Source organism: Phyllobates terribilis, unplaced genomic scaffold (assembly GCF_046119375.1).
Source record: "Phyllobates terribilis strain yellow unplaced genomic scaffold, ASM4611937v1 Scaffold_8__6_contigs__length_399053987, whole genome shotgun sequence".
NCBI classification, from domain to species: domain Eukaryota; kingdom Metazoa; phylum Chordata; class Amphibia; order Anura; family Dendrobatidae; genus Phyllobates; species Phyllobates terribilis.
The window spans coordinates 272199222-272209891 of NW_027362768.1; the positions used below are offsets into that span (position 1 = coordinate 272199222).

The 10670-nt window shown below is 43.0% G+C and overlaps 1 pseudogene; it reads left to right on the top strand.

Annotated features, from left to right (window-relative positions):
* The window catches only part of LOC141156620 (meiotic recombination protein DMC1/LIM15 homolog), a 175195-nt pseudogene extending 166217 nt beyond the window's left edge, over positions 1-8978 (top strand).
* Positions 8979-10670: the final 1692 nt, after the last annotated feature.

The window sequence follows — 10670 nt, forward strand, 5'->3', positions numbered from 1 at the left end:
GAATAACATTTGGCCATAGTGCTATCCATGTACCGTTCATTTTAACACAGACAGTACTCAGACCGAAAATACGCTCATGTGAACCTACCCTGACAATGACCAAACACTGATGAAACTCAAACTGCTTTGCAAACTAGAAAAAGCACTGATGTTTGAAAGAGGCCTAAAGAAACTTGTGACAATGGGACTGAATGAAAACCCTGAATTTATTATTTAAGAGGTGTGTTCCAATACTTTTGCCTATATAGTATATTTCAGCACAATAAACTGTGCAAGTATGTAAACATTTTTGGGGGTATTTATCATAAGTTTTTTTTTAAGTTAGTATTGTTTATGGCTGCATTTGAACAAAATGTATCAATGTCATACTATGTTTTATGAATGTGGAACATCTTAAGATATTAAAACTTTTGTCTACAAATGTCACTCCTGTGTTTATGCCACCCCATTACTGGAGTGAGTTTGACACTTTTCTTTTAAAATTTTTAGAAAATCACAATTCATACATTTGGCTAAGCTCTCATTTGCATAGATATTTTTAACGTGCTGAAGGGCGGCAGCTGTGGGCAGAGCACTTGTCTGTGGCACCCTGGCACATTACATGAAAGTGGAGGTCCTGGCGGGGTGTGTGGACTTGTGCTGTGTGGACATTACTTCCGTTCAGGCCGCATGTGACCTATGTTGCTGGTTTACCAGGACAAGATGTTTCACAATTCAGTGAGGGAGACCACCATTAAAAAATAAACTGTTTACTGAGCAACAACTTGATGATGATTATATACAAGGGACAGCAGGTACAAAGCCTTATGAACGTTTCCTTTGCAACTTGAAGCATTTTCCACAGTTTACTTCCTCAGTATCTCTATGTCGACTGTTTTTCCCTACTTCACAACTCAGCTTCGACACTACAGTCCTGATCAACAAGTGTCATCTACTTGTTCTGCGGTTCCGCATCCTCTTTCCACTACTGGTGCCCTGAAACTCCTGCTGGGAACCCTTCACTAGTCCCACATACTAAGTCCTGCTTAGGCCCGTTACCTTCCAGCATTATAAGCTCGGGGTCTCGTGGCTAGGCTTCCACTCCTAGGAATCGTCTCTGGAAGGCTACTCTGTCTCTTAGTCTCTTGTCATTCGGATCTCGCTATCCCTTCTCTTCAGTCTCCTCTCATTTAGGGTCACCCCTGAATGCGGCTCTGTTCACTCCAGGCCCTATCTAACTCTCTGTTAGGAAGTTCTCCACTGTCTTCCCAGATAGTCCCTCCCATTCTGGGTTAGTCACAAACATTAACTCTAACTGTTCCGATTGTCAAACTACAAATATCTAACACACATCATAATTCACATTACTTATCATTAATACTTATTACATTTTACATGACATCTCACATTACACCATATAAGACATTTCACAACATTGAAACTTCAAGGGGAAAAGTGGGCAGCATGTCCATATACTTAAATAACCACACTCACTTTGAATAGTGGTGGGAGCATTGTAAAATGAGATAAAGTTGCAATTTTTTTGTGCAAAAATTTGGTGTAAAACGCTTCATAAATTTTCCACATTGTATATATTCCTCCAGATACTCATAACTATTTGCAAATGTATGAGATGCATACATTACATTATGGGCTGTGCCCATTACATCAAATGCAATGAACAAATTCTCTGATTGTCCATCAGTTGTATGTGTAAAAGATAAAGTGGCTGTTCCAGGAAAAATAATGAGATACATGGAGGGGCGTAATGACTGCGGTCGCCGCTGCGACCGGGCCTGGCAGGTGAGGGCCAAGGCCCGCAAACGCCAGCAAAAGCTTCAGCTGGATGTGCGTCCTATACTACTATGGATGTCTATGTGGGTGCATTATACTACTATGGATGTCTGTGGGGGTGCATTATACTACTATGAATGTCTATGGGGTGCATTATACTACTATGTATGTATATGGGGGTGCATTATACTACTATAGATGTCTATGGGGTGCATTATACTACTATGGATGTCTATGGGGTGCATTATACTACTATGGATGTGTATAGGGTGCATTATAGTACTATGGATGTCTATGTGGGTGCATTATACTACTATGAATGTCTGTGGGGGTGCATTATACTACTATGAATGTCTATGGGGTGCATTATACTACTATGTATGTATATGGGGGTGCATTATACTACTATAGATGTCTATGGGGTGCATTATACTACTATGGATGTCTATGGGGTGCATTATACTACTATGGATGTGTATAGGGTGCATTATACTACTATGGATGTCTATGTGGGTGCATTATACTACTATGGATGTCTGTGGGGGTGCATTATACTACTATGGATGTCTATGGGATTGCATTATAAAACTATAGATGTTTATGGGGTACATTATACTAATATTGATGTCTATGGGGGTGCATTATACTACAGTTGATGCCTATGGGATGCATTATACTACTATAGATGTCTGTGGAGTGCATTAGACTACTATGGATGTCTATGGGGGTGCATTATGCTGCTATAGATGTCTATGGGGTGCATTATACTACAGTCGATGCCTATGGGATGCATTATACTACTATGGATGTCTATGGGGTGCATTAGACTACTATGGATCTATATGGGGGTGCATTATACTGCTAAAGATGTCTATGGGGTGCATTATACTACTATGGATGTCTCTGGGGGTGTGTTATACTACTATGCATGTCTATGTGGTGCATTATACTACTATGGATGTCTGTGGGGTGCATTATACTACTATGGATGTGTCTATGGGGTGCATTATACTACCATGGATGTGTCTATGGGGTGCATTATACTACTATGGATGTCTATGGGGGTGCATTATACTACTGCTGATGTCTATGGGGGTGCATTATACTACTATTGTTGACTATGGGGGTGCATTATACTTTATGGATGACTATGAGCTGTGCATTATACTTTATGGAGGACTATGACCTGTGCAGTATATTATATAGAGAACTATGGAGACTGCGTTTATACTTCTTCTATGGAGCCACATGACTTCTATGTACGCCCCTGGTGAGTACAGTATAATGGTTTATTTTCTTCTCTACATTAAAGAACAGCGGCAGAACGGGGAACATATGTACCAGGATGGGGGATATACAGTATATCATGATGGTGCCAAGGATAAGAGACATCTATACCAGGATGGGGGCAGGGGGCCGGTCCAAATTTTGCACCGGGGCCCATCAGACTATAGCTACGACACTGGATACATGCTTGATACATGGTCCAATGATTTCTTTGGAAAAGATGTCACTAGATTTTTAGTTTTGGTTCTTTATTCCTCTTAGATCTTTTGGAATCTTCTGCGTCTAATCCGTTGTCACCCCCATGCTATGTACAATATGTGCATGATATCCTATGAAATATTATACAAGTTGTCACTGGGTCCTACTCCGGTATCACACAATCAGCAGAGCCAGAGATGAGTGAACAGTGGCAAGAACCTTTATTACATGCAAACCGAAAGGGCCATGAACAATCCACCACACAGAGGGTAAAATACTCCAGGAACATGGATACAGTCCAGTAATGGGATAAATGCCCCGGGGGATAAGAGTCAAGCAATCCACCAGACGGAGGATGAAATAGTCTAGATACGTTTCCATATAGACTCCTCCAGCAGTATTTCCAGGGCAATCCGGGTTTCTCCAAGTCTCTCCGGAGTGCTGGCCTTCACATCAGCGTCCCACAAAGGACCTATCTTGCTGGTTTCTCTCCCCAGAAGGATAGAAAATTCCTCTTCATGCCCACATTTGTGTTTCAAGTCATCATCCACAGGTCAGGGGGGGAGATGGCAGGAGCTCACCTCTCATTGTTTGAATATTTAATCAACCTGCATAGTTTGTCCTCCTCTGCTCTGCAGGTCAACAAGCCACAGGGTCCCATACAATGGTCAATCAACATATCAAACATCGATTGTTCAATGATCCTACGTCCCTGTTTTGCAAAGATAGCAGACAATACCCTGTAGGAGCTGATATAAGATGCAAACAGCAGCCATTCAAAAGTATCAAGAGTAAACTTTTAAAACTCATAAGACGACAGTCTTTAGACGTCTGGATAATTAAGATTAAATGCTGTGTAGTCACCTTAGAGGGAATACACAGAATGATACAGAGCAACAAGACAACACTCCGAAATTCAATAAAAATATTAACATAGACAGAATGATACCCCACACACCATATCACACCATCACAAACACTATAAAGACCATGATCACGGTTTGAAATGGTAATATACATAATAATGGTTTAATATATAAGATGATTGTTTATATGTGCAGAGCTATAATGGGCAACAACACACACCCGCTTTATGAACTGTTTGCGAAACAGAAGAGCACATTCAGCAATCGCCTAATACAACTAAGGTGTAAAAAGGAAAAATACAGGAGATCGTTTGTTCCAACAGCTATGGGGGTGTTTAACAAATGTCTGAAAAGCAATGTCTAAAGTATTCCGAATGTTTTGTTATCATATGTGTCATGTTCGAGATCTGTGTTCTGCTGCTGTGATACCGCAATTTCCTCCGGGATAAATAAAGTATATCTTATCTTATCTTATATTTAGTTTTCAAAAACCTCTTTTTCTCTAGCTTTCAAGCAGATCCCAATAAGCCCATTGGAGGCCATATACTTGCACATGCTTCAACAACAAGAATCAGCTTAAGAAAAGGAAGAGGCGAGCTGCGTATTGGTAAAATTTATGACAGGTGATGACAAAGATGTCCACATTGCTTTTTTTCCATCTATGTGCTCTAATGGAGCATATGAATAGGGGTTGTCCAAGGGCTCATTTAGATGTCACGTTTTCTCATACGAGTGCTATATTTTTCATGTGCGGATTAAATGTGTTTTTACTGCGTTTCTACTGCAGAAATGCACTAAAAGCAAATATGCAATTTTTATCTGTGGATTTTCTGCATCTCATTCAACTTTACGGGTTAAAACAGCAGTTAAAACATATATTTACCGCAATTGAAATGAACATGCTACGGAATTCAAAAACACACCACAGGTTCATTTCTACAGTGTTAAATATCAGCACAGCGGGCATGAGATTTGCATAAAACACATCCACTTTGCTGTTTCTGTAATGTGCTGCATTTTTGTGTGTGAAAATAGCGCAACAAATTCTCACTGTGGGAAACTTAGCCTAAGCATCCACTCACATCTGATTACATATGGGAACCATATTCTCTGTCAGATCCTTTGTACAATTGGATACCACTGGTGCGTGGCAACCTTTTAAACAATAATGTCTTAAGCAGACAGTCTATTTAAACTAATCTGAAATTAGTAACATTTGGCAGATTCTATGAGATTCTGTACACCCCGGTCAGGAAAAAATGGCATGTTTCATCCCCCTCAAGATGAGAATATCTTTCACCATATAGAGCATATATGTTATTGCACATTGGACTCGCTGTATGCCCGAGGCATAGCCCATAAAGGTTGTTTCCAATATAACAAAAGTGATAGCTTATTGCTTTGATATGCCTTTGACGCGCCCCCTGGGCCAGTGCTGTAGTGCGGCGCGCGTGCGCGCGGGGAATACCCGGAGCCGGATCCGATGGGGGTAGTAGTCTTCGTGTGGCGGTGACCCGGTCCGTGCCCAGGGTGGTCAAACTAAGTGGCAGTTATTGGTATGATGGTATTAGTGTCCGACTACGCCACCCGTTGAATGCGGCTATGAAGCCGCCGCTGCAGGGCAGTCCGCTGAGGCCGGTGGTACGGATGTGCAGCGTGGATGGTATAACCCCCAACGGGAGGGGTATAGCCTCAGGGCAGCTGATGAAGCAGGAAAAGATGGTAGTAGTAGTGGTGGTGTGACAAGGAAGCTCAGAGACGTGCAATTGCAGTTTTCACAGCTTTACTCACAGTTCTTTATCAGGTCCCTTGTGTACAGCTAGGACCACCCGAGCCGTGCTGCGTCCACCAGGTCCGGGACTCGGCCAACTCCCAGGCAGTTCCAGAGCGTGGTCCTGAGCTCCCCTCTCTTCCTTTCTACTGGCCGTCCCCACCAGGGATCCACCTTTGTCCAGCTCCCTCGGGCCTTCTGGTGGTGAAACCTTTCCCGGTTTCCCTGACCCTATATGGTATGCCTTCCTGGTAGATATGGCGAGGGGTCGCGCCAAAACTTGTCCACGACCTCCGGTTCCTGGCTAAGGATAATTGGCCTCCACCAGTTTGGGATCCGGCACCCTGTTCTGCCAACCCTTCACCCGTTATTTCGTGGGATCTCAGGGTTCCCTCTCTCTTGCGTCTCTGGGCCTTTCCTGGTGTTTCTGTTCCTTCTTCCTCTGACTTCTCTCTCTCTCCCTCTCTCAGCTTCAGGCCTCCACTCCAGGCCTGACTCTGGAGCTGGGCCCAGACTGAGCCACAGCTCCCTATCAGCCCTCTCTGGCTGAGCTCCTCTCTGCACAGAACAGACCCTGTCCTAAGATGGTGCCCACCTTATATACTCCCTCTGACACCCGAGCCCAGGTGACGAGCAACCAATGGGCTCCTACCTCTGCCCAGAGTCCCTCCCCTCTCTGCTCCTACACCACTAGGATGTTCCTCCCCCCTCCCCACTCCAGCCAGGGACAGAAGCTGTCGTACCTGCACATCTATCTGGTGGGAGTACCGTTGATCTGTCCCCCGGAAATGGGGTGAGTGTGGTGCATGCAGCTAACTGAGCCCAGTTCCACACTCCATCCTTACCCGGGAGTGGAATACCACACCTCTGGTCTGAGGTGCAATACCCCTGTAGCAGCCGAGTCCTCGGGGTGCTACACCTTCACTTTGTAACACCTAAATAACACCTAAAAGTAAGGTCCAATAACATAATCTATTACCACTGGAAATCAGTCTCATATTGTTCATATGAGTTTCTATATTTTAGATCCAGCTTCGATAAATTAGCATAATGCTGCTCTAAAACCTAACTTTTGTCAATTTAAAACATTAAAAGTGTGCATTCTCCTTTCAGTGATATATACAAATGCATATTCAATATTTGGTAACCCTCTTTTAATATGTCAACCACACACTGTATCATCTCTCATTGGAAAGGTGATAAATTGGCTTGATGGAGAATGTTTCTTTACATTTTTGAGATATCTATTGAGCATACTGTCTTAATCAATATAGATCTCAGCGTCTGATAAGCCTGTAACTAATATTAAAGTGGTTGTCCACTACTAGTGACGGCACCGTTTCAGCAGTTTTGGCACTGGCTCTCCAAGGGGCTCATGTGACATTGCTGTCACGCAATCCTTGTGGCCATTCAGCGCTGGCTTCACTCTCCTTCTCCTACGGACGTAATTGACATCCTGAGGAAGTGAGAGCTGCGACTGGTCTCTCACTTCCTCCGGATGTCTTGATTTGTGTACTTAATTAGTTGTGTACTTAATTAGTAGCATGACTCTTAAGGGAATACTGTATATTTAGGAATATGCCCATTAATTTTATTACACAATATAACCATATTTTAGAAGTGATTACCATATCTACAGTTAATACACTACATAGATGACATTACTGATTCTGCCAGTCTAACGGAATCCTGAAAGCTGAGGTCGATCAATGGTCACTGATTGGTCACGTGAAATAACTGTCATGGTACAGTCAGCAAATGCAGCGATTGCAGCTATCCCAGGAACTGAGCAGTTGCAGGAGATAAGTAATATTTTCATTTTATGATCGGCTGTGCAGCTATTATAAAGGGATTATCTCTGTGCTTAGTTGCAGGAGGCAGTTCGCTGCTGTAGATTGACAGATTGTCTATCTGTTGCCTCTGGTCTGAATTGAGCATCCTCTCATGCAGCTATCACAAGCAGTTTTGTCTTTGCAACATGGGAAAAGAGCAAGTTCACTGAGCCTGGTTGGATCCAGCGAAACGGTCATTTTCATAGCTGCACGAGGAGGCTATAAAGCATACATATATGTGTGCTTCTTACCTAGGTAACAGGCCACACCAAGACTGCAGGGTAGTCAGGAACCTAGGCAATGAGCTGTACACGATAGAAAAAAAATCTCTGCGTTCTTGAGAACAGAAAATAATTGTAATAAAAAGTAAATAGCAATATTGCTTGTTTTTACTACCACATTGCAATTGTAGCCACATACAGTAAAAACGTGAGACAACCTCTTTAAGAATGCGTTGTCCAGTAGTGGACAACCCTTTTAAGAAAGTGTGCACAACAGTCATCCCAAAAATTTAAAGAGACATTCCCCAATATTGAAAGGAGGAAGTATACGATCTACCAAACAAATTGATCACCTTCTTAATTAAAAATAATGTTTAACTTGTATAGCCGGCATAAGCCGCTGAGCCCAGTGAATGGCTATAGCAGCTACATGCGCTTGTACTCACGCCACCGCTACAGTCTGTAAACAATCACTGGGAGCAGCGTCTGAGAGCCATCACTAGAGCAGGGGCCAGTAAGTGGACCTCATTGAAGCCTAATGGATAAAAAATATTAACAGAAAACCCATTTTACTTTGACAAGTATGTTAAATCCTAAAATGAAAAATTAGAAGATATCAGTAAAAAATATTTCCTTTTTTTTGTTGACAGCCCTGAAATGCCAGAAAATGAAGCCACATTTGCAATCACTGCTGGTGGTATTAACGATGCAAAGGAGTGATACCTGATTTATACAAACTATTTAAAAAGGTTTAATATCTACTTGCAGTTTTCTAGTAATTTGATTATATAACTACTGCAGAAATGTTTTAACATATTTTTATTAATTGGTTCAATGGTTTAATTTACAAAAAAGGTTGGTCGTTTAAAGTAATTGTTTTATGTGTGTATTTATGCATATTTATTTATATGCTGACCATAGAAGTATTGTACCTTATAGTTAAACAATCTCTGTAGGATAACACAGGTTTCTTATATATGCAGAAGATATGGTGGTGCTCTGCATCAAATTGCTGTTTCAAGAAAAGATAAAAACCAAGATGGCTCTTGGCAAAAGTAAAATCTCTTTCTTAATACAAAAGGCTTAAAATAGCAGTACTTGCTGTTTAGAGATTTTTAAGCATTGTGGATTAATAAATAAGAAAATATTTTATTTTTGACAAGTGACACATCTTTTGTTATCTCTTGTTGGATTATTAATGTGTAGGTTTGCCTGTATAGATGACTTCTATAGACTCAAAACAGTGATAATATTCAAGAATTAAACAATTGAAAAAATGTTATTTTCATGCTTGATTGCTGTTCATCTTCAAAGAAATAAATAAGCCAAGTTTTACAGGCAGAAGATGCTTCAGGGAATTCTGGTTTCTTTTTTCACCAAGCGTCTTGCGTGTAGTTTTTTCAGTCATTTCCTGTGCATTTTTTTCTGATGGTTCTGGCCACTGACATGTTTTCCCATGGTTTTTGTGACATCTTTTGTACTGTCGTTTTCCGGTTGTTTTTTTCACTCCATTGAATAATGAAGAAACCGCTAGTGTTTTTTTAAAGCAAAAACAATGTCAAAATGCTTCAAAAAATGTCCGGGCATCGCTTTACTTTTTACATTGATTTGTGTTGTATAGTACAGTGTGGCTTCCGAACAGAAAAAGGCAGAAGAATGGACATGTCACTTAATTGCTTGGCAGTTTTAGAAACCTGAAACAGTTAAAACATGAACATATGCATGTGGCACCCCAGGGGTCTGGTTTCCCACAGTAATGTAATGTTATGTCTGAGAGCAGGTGGGAGGTCCTTTGGTCAGGGATCCTGTGCATGCCACACCTTCTGCCCAGTCTTGGGAGGGGAAGACCTTCCCCTATATAAACCCGGGGCTGAAGCAGGGTTAGTCAGTCAAGGAGAGTAGAGACAAGAAACAGTCACAGGAAGAAACAGCAGAAGCTCAGTGGGAGCAATACTACTACAAGTCAGGGGCTGGCAGCTGCAGAGCTCGCCCTGACTGAGAAGCTTTCTTACCGGACCCGGCGTCCGAGGCTGTGGGGACTAACTCTTACCCAGCAGCAGAAGCCGACCGGCAGGGGATTTCAGGTCCTCAGGCCCAGAAACCCGAAGGCACGGTCACACGCGTGGGACCAGCGCCACCATCGTGGAGCGGAAGCCATTAGAAGGCCCCGAGTCACCGGCCATACGGGTGAGCACCACACGGTACACTCAGGGACGTGGGCTACTTATATCCGCTTCTAGCAAGGTAGCCAGAAGAGTACAGTCAGTTTGGGAGGCCTACAACTCCGCCTGGCCAGGGGAGATCCCATCTGCTCAAGGACTGACCAGGCCCCGTTCGCTAGCAAGTACTCCGGGAGGGTCTATCGTTGTTACCAGTAAAGACCCTGAATTACACCGCACCGTCTCTGAGTGGTTCCTGCTACCCTCATCTTCCACGTCGGCTGCCCTGAGGCCATACCCCTCCCGTTGGGGGTTATACTATCACGCTGCACAATTCTACACCGGCCTCAGCGGTCTGCCCTGCAGCGGCAGCTCCATAGCTGCAAATCAACGGGTGGCGTAGTCGACACTCAAATAACATCTATCAAGACTGCCACACACTGAGTTGACTCCCTGGGCACGGACCGGGTCCCCGCCACTCGGAGACTACAACCCTCATCTGATCCGGTTCCGGGTAAGCCCCCGTGCGCGAGACGCTGCGCGACACAGCAGGCCCAGGAGCG